Here is a 13,743-nt window from a genome sequence, read left to right on the forward strand (position 1 = left end):
TAGGATAGCCTCTGTCAATCAAGTCACAGAGGGTGTTTCATTAATCAATATAATTATTTTTTCTTCATTTTAAGTGACTAAAATGCCAAATCTTTGATGTTAATTGATTTTGTCAATTGAAAGGTTGATAAGAAAAATCTTTCATTTGGTGACAAATAGCTATTTTGATGTTTGGACCTTTTTTCCTCTTTGAATTGAGTCATTTTGGAGGGCAAAGGCGTGGACAGTGTTGGATATCTGAATTCTATAGTAATTTCATTGTATGTGATAGTGGAAATAAAATCCTGAACATATTATTTCAAATACTTGAAAGTTTTTTATGTGATATTATAATTTTTTTATTGAATTTATTACATGTATCTATATCTCTGGAAATAACATTCATGCGAGTAAAGATTATAGGCTATGAAAGAATTTTTTTTTTTTAATTTTAAAATCTTTAATTCTTACATGCATTCCCAAACATGAACCCCCCTCCCACCTCCCTCCCCATAACATCTTTCTGGGTCATCCCCATGCACCAGCCCCAAGCATGCTGCATCCTGCGTCAGACATAGACAGGCGATTCAATTCACATGATAGTATACATGTTAGAATGTCATTCTCCCAAATCATCCCACCCTCTCCCTCTCCCTCTGAGTCCAAAAGTCCGTTATACACATCTGTGTCTCTTTCCCTGTCTTGCATACAGGGTCGTCATTGCCATCTTCCTAAATTCCATATATATGTGTTAGTATACTGTATTGGTGTTTTTCTTTCTGGCTTACTTCACTCTGTATAATCGGCTCCAGTTTCATCCATCTCATCAGAACTGATTCAAATGAATTCTTTTTAACGGCTGAGTAATACTCCATTGTGTATATGTACCACAGCTTTCTTATCCATTCATCTGCTGATGGACATCTAGGTTGTTTCCATGTCCTGGCTATTATAAAAAATAATCTCCTGAATATTCAATTTAAAGATTAAAAAATTTAAATTATGATTTTAAAATTCTTATTCTTACAATATTTTATGTGACTTATAAACCTAAATGTAATTATTGCTTTTTTCAAATCTTCATTTACCACAAGTAACACATGAAACCAACAAAGCTTGGGAAATTTGTAGTTTTGCTAGTTTTTAGTCTAAGCCAATGTTCTCACTGTTTAATAAAATTATTACTTAGGATTTTAAACATTGCTCAATAAAATACTTGAGAACTTAAAATATGTTTAGTATAAGTCATTATACAATAATCAGAAGAACCACACAGGGCATCTTTTAACAAGCTGGGGAGAAAAATCATTGACCCTAGAGTTTGTAAGTATTTCTTTACATGAAAACATTAAAGCGCTCTCTATGGGAGAACTAGAAAGTCAGACCAAAATATTTGAGGGACAGTAAATAGAGGGTGTTGGAGAAGGAAAACAATTCTGAAAGGAGTGAGGAAGATGTCTCTAAAACATACACAAGTAACACCTTGCTTCAGGTTTTATACTAATAACTTTAAGTTAACATTTGATAGTCAATTTCCCCATGATGACACTACAAAGAGGAACGAGGAATGGAACCCGGTGATTCTGTAGTATGGGAGATGGGTTCAGAGTAAAATTGTATGTGTATCGTGGTTGGGGGGAGGTACAGTTCTGCACACAGATGTGTAAGAAAGTGAGATGTGGGTGCAAGAAAAATATAACTTATCACAGAGCATGGCGCAGTTCGCCCCTCAGCTGCAAGACAACTGCAAAGCCTCACTTGGTCGCAGGAATACTCAGTACCAAAGGGCCTGTGTAGGCTGGGGAAATTAACTAGCATGTATTGTTTAGAAGCTGCAGAAAAGATAATAGACTGTGACTTCTGAAATATTTACAGTTCACCTTGGGCTTTCCCTAAAGTATAAACTTTCCTCAGCTTGAACCTGGTGAAGGATGTAAAGAAAGCACAGTAATCCAGTGGGATATTAGTTGAGAAGGCTCCTTCTCTCTAATTAATGGGGAATAAAGAAAGCACAACTTTGGATCAGCTTTGTGTGAGGGAATCTGCATGTGGGAAAGTTTTAAAGTAAGGACAAGACACTTTACTTAGTTAAAATTCAATGCTTTATTAACCTTCACCCCAGTTCAAGCTCAAGCTCTGTGCTGGGACATCAGGACCTATGGCTTATGTTTATACTCATGTTAAGATATCTCACATTTCCCAGGGTTCTCCAGTTATAGAATTCTCCTGGTGGCCTTGCCCCTCCATCCCGAGCACCTCTGCTCCTGCCCCAAGATCTCCCTGTGATTCCTCAAGCACAAGCCTGAGCACCTCTGGTCACGCTGCTCCTTCTGCTGAGGCATTTTCTCCCTATCTCTCTGCAATGCCACACATCACTCAGGATGGACCTCACTGCCTTGTTTTTCATATCCTTCCCACATTCCCTAGTTTCTGAGTCCTTTGGGCTCCCTGGGCAGTGATCATACTGTACATACTTCTGATTTTCCACTTAAAGTTCCTTGAGAGTCTGGGCCGTGACTTGTATATTTTTGTATCCCTCACAGACTAGCCAATAACAACATTTACAGAGGGTTCTAGAATGCATAGCACTCACATACCCTTTCTTCATTAGTGCCTCACAGCAATATTGCGAAGGCAGTACAACGGGTAGTGATTTCTCTAGTTTGCAGAAGCAGAACCTGGGGTTCAGAAAGATGAACCAAATTATCTTCAGTCACAGAGCTATGAACTGAAAGTTTCTAGACTTGAAGTCAAGTCATTTGACTCCGTATTCTAATTTTTCCTTGCCTTGTTCTACTTCAATAAGAGACTGACACCGAATTAAAGGAACCACTGGCCTACATCTTAACAAAAGAAGAAAATACACTCTAAACAACTACTTATATTTAGGTTCATGCTGGTGGAAGAGTGCATTGAGAAGACCCTTGGTTTATGATTTGGGATTTTCAGCTGCCCTGAACCTATAACTGAATTTGACTTTGGATCAGTTAAAAGGGATATTTTCAGCCTCATTTTGCTTGGGGTTTGTGTGAGCTTTGATTATATGCAACCAGTCTCTGCTCTTTCCTATTCATCTTGTCATACAAGAGGCTTTCCTTTCCTGCATGGGAGGAACACTTGAATCTTATCAAAGTAAAATAGCAGGGGTTTTACTTAACACATATGGCAAACCAAATAGAGAGGGCAGGAGATCTCCAGGAATGAATCCAGAGACGCTTCTAACAAAGAGAACAGTCAATTTGTGTATGTAGGACTAGAGGAAAAATCATCAGCAACACTGGCAATATCAGCTGAGAAAGCACTTTGAAGGAGATAAGCTTCAGCCTCTTAGTGCCTTGTAGCAGAATGACATGCACATGGAACTTGGAAAGAGGCATGCATGGGGCTCCTCCTGGGTGCAGGCTGGCAAAACCCCTCCCTCCCTGTGCTTTTTTGTATGGAGTTTGTAAAGCTAGAGGAAACTTTGAGGGTATTCTTCTCAGAAACAAGTTTTAATCTCCTTTTATTGGAAACTTCTCTCAGACAAAAATAAGAACACATCCTCTTTTGATGTTAAACATCTGAATTCTCTAGGATGTAGATCCTAAGTTAGAATGTTTGTGTCTTTTATTTGCTAATATGAGTTTCTGTTGGGCTAATACCACATCAGTGATGGCACAGTCAATGAAATATTCTCTGCCAACAGTTGGTAACAAAACAATTTTGAATATTTGCTTCATAGCTCCCTTGTCTTAGGCTTAAATCTGGTAGATACTACATAGAAAATTTTTAGAAGTCCCAGACACAAAGTTCCCAGGAGAGTTTTGCCACATCTCAACACTATCAATAAATTCTTCCTATTATTTATACACATTTGCCTATAAATAATATATATATACATTTTGGGTACTGTAAGATAAACTTGGAGACCACTGGCCACCCTAGCCTAGGGTTAGAAGAGGGTCTCATGAGGAATGACAACCTTGCCTGTCACTTATTCTTGGAGGACCACCAGCAGTCACTGAAATTCTGTGTGATGATTTCCAGGAAGGCTCAGCACTGTTCATGAATAATAACAGGGCATCTGATGGGCACTGATGACTCACGTTCTTCTGCTTTAGTGTTCCTTGTAAGGTCTGCTGTTCTTTCAGCCATGCAGATGATCCTTTCTCCTGGGCTCTCCCCTCTGCCTGTGTGTTCAGTTGTGAAGTCACGTCTGACTCTTTGTGACCCCATGGACTGTAGCCCACCAGGCTCCTCTGTCTATGGGATTCTCCCCAGGCAAGAATCCTGGAGTGCGTTGCCATTTCCTCCTCTGGGCTCTTCCCTCTGCTGCTGCTGCTGCTAAGTCGCTTCAGTTGTGTCCAACTCTGTGCGACCCCATAGACGGCAACCCCCTAGGCTCCACTGCCCCTGGGATTCTCCAGGCAAGAATACTGGAGTGGGTTGCCATTTCCTTCTCCAATGCATGAAAGTGAAAAGTGAAAGTGGAGTCACTAAGTCCTGCCGGACTCAGCAAACCCATGGACGGCAGCCTACCAGGCTCCTCCGTCCATGGGATTTTCCAGGCCAGAGTACCGGAGTGGGGTGCCATTGCCTTCTCCAGCTCTTCCCTCTATCCACCCACAAACACTGGGCACCATGGCCCAAGTCACTGCAGCATTCTTGAGGCTCCACAGCTGTTTGCAGTTCCCTCCATGGCTGGAGCACAAAGTAGGCAGTCCATGTGCCCTCCTGTGTTACACTCTGCTAGCAGGGATCCAAAGCAACACTTCTTTGTGCCTGCAGCTTTACGGTGGTTTTATTGAAAACAATTATTTCAATGATTTCTTTGTAGCCACCCCCCAAGAACTCCTCCCCAGGGGCCTAGATTGGGAACAAAAGCCAGTGACAAACATCATGTACACTCTTCCTCGCTTCCCCCTGCCCCCAACCCATTTGAAGTTTTGTCATGAGGCCCATCTTGCTCGCACCATTCCCTCTAATACACGTTCCAAACATATTTCAGAATATGTTACAAAGTTATTTTGGAGGGGTAATTTATTTGTTTTTTTTTTATTGCTGCTGTAACAAATTACTATAAATTTAGAAGCTTAAAACAACCCAAATGTATTGACTTATAGATCCAGAGCACGGAAGTGTGAAATGGGTCCATGGGGTTAGCATCAAGGTGCTGGCAGGAGGCTCTGGGGAGAATCAGTTTTGTTTTCTTCTCCAGCTTCTAGAGGCTGCCAACATTCTTTGGCTCATGGCCCTCTTCCATCTCCAAGCCAGTAATGGCTTGTCAAGTCTCTACCATCTTTCTGGTTCTTTCTCTTCTGCCTTGTTTCCACTTACAAGGACTCACGTGATTACATGGGGTCACATGGAGAATCTGAAATAACCTATCTATCTCAAGTTCAGCTGAATCCTTAATTCCATCTGCAAACTTAATTCTTCTTTTCCATGTAATATAACCTAGTCACAGGTTCTGGGAATTATGGGCATGAACACCTTGCAGTATTCTGCTTACCCCAAGTGTGTTTTTTGGAAACCATAGCTCAGTGATAGCTACTTCTGAGGGCTGTGCAAGAAACATCGGCAGCATGGGCCACATGAATGAATGCAGGTCAGTGTGACTTGGGGCTTCTCCATAGACCTGCCCTTATCCCTGAGCATATATCAACCACAGTTCAGCTACCCTAACTAGGGTGACCACTTTTTGTTCTTGTAAAACTTCACTGCTGTCATATATATGATCTCTTTCTTGAAATCTTCCATCCCTCAAACCCTCTGATCCCCTAATCTATCAGCTGTTGTAGATGTGTCCTCATTTTGACTGGCCTTTGTCAAGGTCCCCAGACCCAAAATTATACTCTCATCTACATATTAGATGGCAATAGGTGGGCAAATAAGGGGCTACTGTTTTTTTTAATGTCTGAACAGTGTCTACCTACTAGTCAGCATGTTTTATTGTGACCTGAAACTATCACATTAGTTATACCAATTAGTCCTTAACTTGACCCAGCATAGACCTTTCTCAAAAAGTAGGCATGAAACTTCCATGCTTTTTCTCTCCATTGATTTAAGGCTATGGACTTCCCTCTGATAGGCCACTGAGACTGACCTCAATTTACCCTCACCTCAGCAAAGGAAACTTAATAGCATAGGAGAACCAAGATGATGCTTATGAAACCATGGCAAGTAAACAGGTTAGAGACACAAATTAGTGGAATTATTTCCCTCACACCCATCCTGCACTGGAGATCTAGGCAGGTTGTCAGTTTATTTTAGCCCCCAGGACCATTCTTGAATCAGTGATATTTGATGAGATATTGTGGTGCTGACATGTATAGGCTGTCCACTCTTTGCAAGGCATTTTCATGATTGGTCAATGAGGTGATGCTACCTGGCTTTCTCTTGTACCTTTCCTGAGATCTTTCATTCTGTTTCATTTCTGTACCTGTTTTGATTTTGCACACACACACACACACACACACACACAACTCTAACATTAATTCCAGGGCTAGTTCTTGATAGCACATATGAAAACAAAACAAACTCCAACCATACAAAACACCAGCAAGTTTCCCCTGATTCTGAGATTCCAGCTCATTTTCTCTGAAAGCACATGATATTCAGAGTAAGCATCTCTTGAGAATACCAGAAATCTTGCAAAAATCCCCATCTTGGCATAATTTTGTTCTGATTTGTATAAGAAATATGAGAACTTTAACTTAATTTAAGAAGGAAATGTAACCTATTTACAATATCTGTACACCATAGATGAATAATCAGTTGTCATTCTCATGTGGTGCAAATCCATCTCCCAAGTTTGAGTTTTGAGGATTTCTCATTTTGCAAATCCCTGAAGAAGGAGACTCTCAAGAGGAAAGTAAGGAGCAGTGAGAGGCAGCAAGTGGATTGTGTGCCCCACAGCTAATCTGAGCATCAGTGATACCCTAAGCAGCATCCTGCTGCCACCTGTAATGAAGAACATGCTTATTCCTAATTTGTAGCATTTCTCCCCTTCCTGATTATACAAGATGGGTTCATTCATTATTAATCTGGTTTGTCAAACAGCACAGCCCTCCAAGTGTCAGGCTTCCTTGTTTTTAGCCTGTGAGTTTGTGTAGGAGCAGTGAAATTTCAGAATGTACAGATCAGCAAGCTCTTGTCTGCACCTGATTAAAGTTAGATAGACTAACTTAACAGCCTTAAAATAATTCTACATAAAGCAGCAGGAGACCTTTCCCTGTTTGTCCTTATTACTGAAAAATAAATGGTCTAAAAATCATTTCTTTTCTTCTAAACTGTACCTGATTTGAAAGGGAGTAGGGGAAAGAAAATGATTCCTCTTTGTCTATGCTGAATATCTTAGGAATCAAAAACAACAAAGGAGATACGACTCCAAACTTACTATTAAAAAGTCAGTATTTTAATATACTTACACATGTGTGCACACCCACATGAACATACACATACACATGACGATTCTTGCTTTGTGGAGCTTAGAGCAATGTTAACCAGACTGTGATATTGTGTTGTCAGTGGAAAGAGTGCTGTACTTGCCAATGAAAGTTCATGTTGATATGATTCTTAGGCAAGGGACTTGAACAAGAGATCTGTTCGTGGGTCAGGTGGCTGGTCTCCAAGACTCAACTGAGAGTAGAAAAAAGTTATGCATTATGGGAAATAGACACAGGTACTATGCATTCCAAAACAGTAATTATTATGTAAAAGACTGAGAAATAGATTCTAGCTGGTTTCCAAGTCATTTGAGTGAGCACTGAATTATTTTTCTTTTGTAACCACCTAATTTTTGAGAAAGTGGGTAAATAAAAGGATTGGGTGATTAAGTCTTGAGCTAAACACAATGAATACATTTCCATCTATGCCTGTTGAGAGGATTTTATTTTTTTAACAAAGGTGTCTCTTGACTTTTTCTTCTACATATCATTGGAAATCTAGGGCTTTTGTAAACCAAAAGATCTCTGGACTGGTTCTTGCCCCTGAGATAAAGATGCCTGCGTACATGGCAGGAAAATCATTTACAATTATGATTTTTGGACTAGCAATATTCCCAGAGAGTGTTTCGGAAAAGAAAAAACAACAGTGGTATGAGTCTGTTGAGGGATTGTTTATATGGACTCATCAGCCAGAAAAAATTTGTGGACACTAGATAGAGACTGAGCTGGCATTGGGACAAAGAGGGCAGATTGCAAACTATTGGGTATATGCAAGAAGTCTCATTTGCCTAAAGAGTGTAGTGGAAAAACCTTGACACAAGCTGCCAAAAGTTCCATCCCCTGAATTTAAAGGAAAAAATAATTTCTAGTTCTACACCAGTGGTTCTCAACAGCAGGAGGGAGAGCAATTTTGCCTTGTAGGGGACGCTTGGCAACATCTGAGGACACTTTTGGTTGTCACAATTGGGAAAGAGAGCATTGCTATGAGCCGAGAAGGAAAGAGAAAGGTGTTGGGGAAGAGTTAGACAGTCTTTACCATAATCTCATTGAGCATCAATTTTCTTATCTGTATGATGGACATCATAACAGGTACCTTATTTAGTTGTTATAAATACTGAGATAAGGTATGTAAAGTACCTTATCACAGTGCCTGGCACATAGTAATACCTCAACAAATGATCAACATTATTTGCATTATTGTGTGATTCTTGGTAATGATATTTCATTATCAAGCCAAGGGAAAACGACTTGAGAAATTGAGGAGGGGGGTGCATTTCAAAATGAATTTCCAATAAACCCCAAGCAAAGGATGCTAATGAAAAATTAAGTGAGGGGGGAAGTGAGTGTGGCAACAGTGGAAGCTCCTAACTGAATCCTATTCAGTAGAATTTTCACAAAACTTGGAAGGATGTATTACCAAGGAAAGCTTTTTTGAAAGAATATAAAACTGAGAGGACATTCTTGACGACTAAAGCCTAGAATAACACTGTTCAATAGAAATGCAATGTGAATCCCACTTACAATTTAAAATTTTGTAGTAACCACATTAAAAAATAAAAAAGAAAGAGGATGATTAACTTTAATAACATTTTATTTAACCCAACATATCAAACAAATGATAATTTCAACATGTTACCAATATAAAAAATTACTAATCAGATATTTGCATTCTTTTCTTCATCAAATTCTCAAAATTGAGGGTGTATTTTAGACTTACAGCATATCTCAGTTTGCACTTGCCATGTTTCAAGTGAATTATAGTCAAATGTGGCTGGTTGGCTACCTTATTGAACAGCAAATATATAGAAGATGATTGTCAAAATGTCGGAGATGACAAAAATAAGTCCTTAAGCCATATCCAGAGTGAAGAGTGTAAGAAAGAAAACACAAACCTGCTGACATGGGAAGAAAATTTAATGTTAGTGTTCCTTAATTTTTTTTTAACTTACATCCTCCCCTTTATGAAACTTATTACCCAGCAAGTATGATTAGATCTCACTTTAAGGTATTTGAAGGCAAAGTATGTAATAAACTATGAGGAGATGATTTTGAGTGCTAATAATGAATTGAAATATCTATAGTGGGACTAAATAAGTTTTAGGGAACAGAGAGACTCTTGAGTAGGTTGGAGGAATTGTGAGTGGCATCAGGGATATGAAGAGACTAAGAATTAAAAAAAATATATGTCGTCTCAAAAGGAGGAGGACTTGTGGACTTGAGTGAAAACTTGTTATACTTCTCTATTGTTTCCTGTGAGGGCCTCCCTAGTGCCTTAGGGGTAAAGAATCTGCCTGCCAGTGCAGGAGATGCAGGTTTGATCACTGGAGAAGGAAATGTCAACCCACTGCAGTATTCTTGCATGGAGAATCCTATGGACTGAGGAGCTTGATGGGCTACAGTCCATGGGGTCACAAAGTGTCAGACACGACTTAGGAAAAAACAATAGCAATAATTTCCCTATGAAAGCTAACCTCTGGCTCTTAGGTTTCTCAGCTATGGACTGAGATTGAATCACATGAATTCCATGGCCGCTTTATGTTTTAATGTCTGAATCTGTAAGCTCATCCAGACTTGGAGTTTGAACATCGAGAAAGGGAACAGATTATCATTAGGGTCCAGCAATAGCTTATGAAAAACAAATAACAGTAGTCTAATCTCATTTTCTCTTGTAAGAGAGTCTTTAGTCTCACTTTGTCGGGGGGCTAGGATCATAGCACATTTGGATTTTGGTGAGAGGTTTGGCACTTATATTTAATTAGTACCTACTATTTGTGTGGCATTGGTGATTTAGTTGCCAAGTCATGTCTGACTCTTGCAACAGGCTGCCAGGCTCCTCTGTCCATAGGATTTCCTAAGCAAGAATATTGGAGTGGGTTTCCATGTCCTTCTCCAGAGGATCTTCCTGACCCGGGAATTGAACCCAGGTCTCCTGCATTGCAGGCAGTTTTTTTTTTTTTTTTTTTTTAACCAACTGAAACACCAGGGAAGCACAATATTCTTTATTTAACCTTAATTCAGCAGATGCTTATTGATAATCTACTATGTTTAGGAAACTGAGGATGTAACCATAGAGAAGATGTTTCTTTAGAAACTAATTACACAAACTTGATTATGAAATTATGTAGAAGTTATAAGAAAGGTATATTTGAGGAGTTACTTAGCTTGGTCATGAGACATTGCAGGAGGCTTTCTCTAGGAAATGACATCTATATAGCCATCAAAATATGTTAGTCAGGAAAGATGTTGAGGTGTGAGGCTAGGAAGAATATCTCAGGAAGAAGAAATAATATTTTTGAATGGTCAAAAGTTAGACCCGAGCTAATATGTTGCAGAGTAGTGCTTCTCAAACCATATGTGCACATAAATGCATTAAAATGCAGATTCTGATTCTAAAAGTCTAGGTGGGATCTGAGATCCTGAATTTCTAATAAGCTCCCAGATAACGCTGATGCTGTCAGCCTGCGGCCCTCACTTTGAATAGCACCAGTATCAAGTACACAAAGGGAGAGGTCAGAGAGATTGCTACAGAGGTTGGATCATGAAGGACTTTGTAAGTCATGTGAAATTAAACAACATGCTGCTGAAGAACCAATAGGCCAAAGAAGAAATTAAAAGAGAATTAAAAAACACTATGAGACAAGCGAAAATGGAAATACCACCAAATTTGTTGGTTGCAACAAAAGGAGTTCTAAAAGAAAAATTCATAGTGATAAGTGTCTACCTTATGAAATCAGAAAAATCTCAAATAACCTCCAGAAACAAGAAAAAGAGGAATAAACGCAGCCTAAAATTAAAGCAGAAATAAATAAAATAAAGACTAAAAAGACAACTGAAAAGACCAATGAAAGTTACAGATGATTCTTTGAAAAGATACACGAAGTTGAAAAACTTTTAGCTAGACTCACCAAGAAAAAACAGAATTCAAATGAATGAAGTCAGGAATTAAAAAGGAGATATAAAAAGTGATAACACAGAAATACAAAGGATAACAAGAGTCTACTATGAACAATTACATGCCAAAACATCTATTTCTGCTTTACTGACTATGCCAAAGCCTTTGTGTGGGTCAGAATAAACTGTGGAAAATTCTGAAAGAGATGGGAATACCAGACCACCTGACCTGCCTCTTGAGAAACCTTTATGCAGGTCAGGAAGCAACAGTTGGAACTGGACATGGAACAACAGACTGGTTCCAAATAGGAAAAGGAGTACGTCAAGGCTGTATATTGTCACCCTGATTATTTAACTTATATGCAGAGTACATCATGAGAAACGCCAGGCTGGAGGAAGGACAAGCTGGAATCAAGATTGCCAGGAGAAACATCAATAACCTCAGCTATGCAGATGACACCACCCTTATGGCAGAAAGTGCAGAGGAACTAAAAAGCCACTTGATGAAAGTGAAAGAGGAGAATGAAAAAGTTGGCTTAAAGCTCAACATTCAGAAAACGAAGATCATGGCATCTGGTCCCATCACTTCATGGGAAATAGATGGGGGAGCAGTGGAAACAGTGTCAGACTTTATTTTTTTGGGCTCCAAAATCACTGCAGATGGTGACTGCAGCCATGAAGTTAAAGATGCTTACTCCTTGGAAGGAAAATTATGACCAACCTAGACAGTATGTTCAAAAGCAGAGACATTACTTTGCCAACAAAGGTTTGTCTAGTCAAGGCTATGGTTTTTCCTGTGGTCATGTATGGATGTGAGAGTTGGACTGTGAAGAAAGCTGAGCACTGAAGAATTGATGCTTTTGGAATGTGGTGTTGGAGAAGACTCTTGAGAATCCCCTGGACTGCAAGGAGATCCAACCAGTCCATTCTGAAGGAGATCAGCCCTGGGATTTCCTTGGAAGGAATGATGATAAAGCTGAAACTCCAGGACTTTGGCCACCTCATATGAAGAGTTGACTCATTGGAAAAGACTCTGATGCTGGGAGGGATTGGGGGCAGGAGGAGAAGAGGACGACACAGTGTGAGATCCTGGATGGCATCGCTGACTCGATGGACATGAGTCTGAGTGAACTCCGGGAGTTGGTGATGGACAGGGAGGCCTGGCGTGCTGCAATTCATGGGGTTGCAAAGAGTCGAACACAACTGAGTGACTGCACTGAACTGAACTGAGAGGAAACTGATGAATTCTTAGAAACATACAGCTGAATCATACTGAACCATGAAGAATAGAAAATTTGGACAGACTGATTACTAGTAAGAAGATTGAATCAGTAATGAAAAATCTCCCAACCAACAGAAGTCCAGGACCAGAAGGCTTCACTGGCAAATTTTACCAAACATTCAAATATAAGAATTAATTTAACCCTTTCTTAAACTCTAAAAAAAAAGAAGAGAAAAGGAGGGAACTCTTTCAGATTCACTTTATGAGGCCTGCATTACCCTCATATAAAAACTGGACAAGGATGCCACAACAAAAGTGAATTGTAGATTCATATCCCTGATGAACACAGATGCAAAAATCCTCAATAAGACACTAGCAAACTGAATTCAACAGTGCGTTAAAAGCATCAAACATCACGATCAAATGGGATTTATCCCAGGGATGCAAGCCTAGTTCAATATCTGCAAGTCAGTCAATGCGATATACCACATTAAAAAAATGGACACAAATAATATGATCATCTCAATAGATGCAGAAAAAGGATTCAACAAAATTCAAAATCCTTTTGTGATAAAGAAAAAAAAGAAACCTCTCAACAAAGTGAGTATAGAGTGAATGTACCTCAGTATGATAAAGGCCACATATGACAAGCATACAGCTAATGTTATACTCAATAGCAAAAATCTCACCTTTTCTTTTAAAAATCAGAAATAAGACAAGGATTCTCATTCTCACCACTATTATTCAAGATACTATTGGAAGTCCTACCCAGAACAATAGGCCAGAAGAATTAAAAGGTATCCAAACTGGAAGGGAAGAAGTAAAATTGTCACTATTTGCAGATGATATGAGACTATATAAAGAGAGCCCTAATATCTCCATCAAAAAACTATTAGACTTATAAACAAATTCAGTAATGTTACAGAGTATAAAACCAACACACAAAAAATCTTCTGCATTTCTACACATTAATAACAAACTATCAGCAAAAGAAATTAAGAAAACTATCTCATTTACAACTACACCAAAAAGAATAGAAGTACCAAGGAAGAGATGTAACTAAGAAGATGAAATACCTGCATACTCAAAACTTTGAGACTTTAAGGGAAGAGATTGTAGAAGACATGAATAAGTGGAAAGATAGTCCATGCTCTTGAATTTAAGGAATTAATAGTGTTAAAATGACCCTACTATCCAAAGCACTCTACAATTTAAATTCAATCC

General features: G+C 39.1%; 1 protein-coding gene across 1 annotated transcript in view; it reads left to right on the forward strand.

The window, feature by feature from the left end:
- LOC138424570 (uncharacterized) overlaps positions 1–13,743 on the forward strand; it is a 404,438-nt gene that overhangs the window by 187,830 nt on the left and 202,865 nt on the right. The gene's annotated exons all lie outside the window — the stretch shown is intronic.

Source organism: Ovis canadensis, chromosome 1 (assembly GCF_042477335.2).
Source record: "Ovis canadensis isolate MfBH-ARS-UI-01 breed Bighorn chromosome 1, ARS-UI_OviCan_v2, whole genome shotgun sequence".
Classification (NCBI taxonomy): Eukaryota; Metazoa; Chordata; class Mammalia; order Artiodactyla; family Bovidae; genus Ovis; species Ovis canadensis.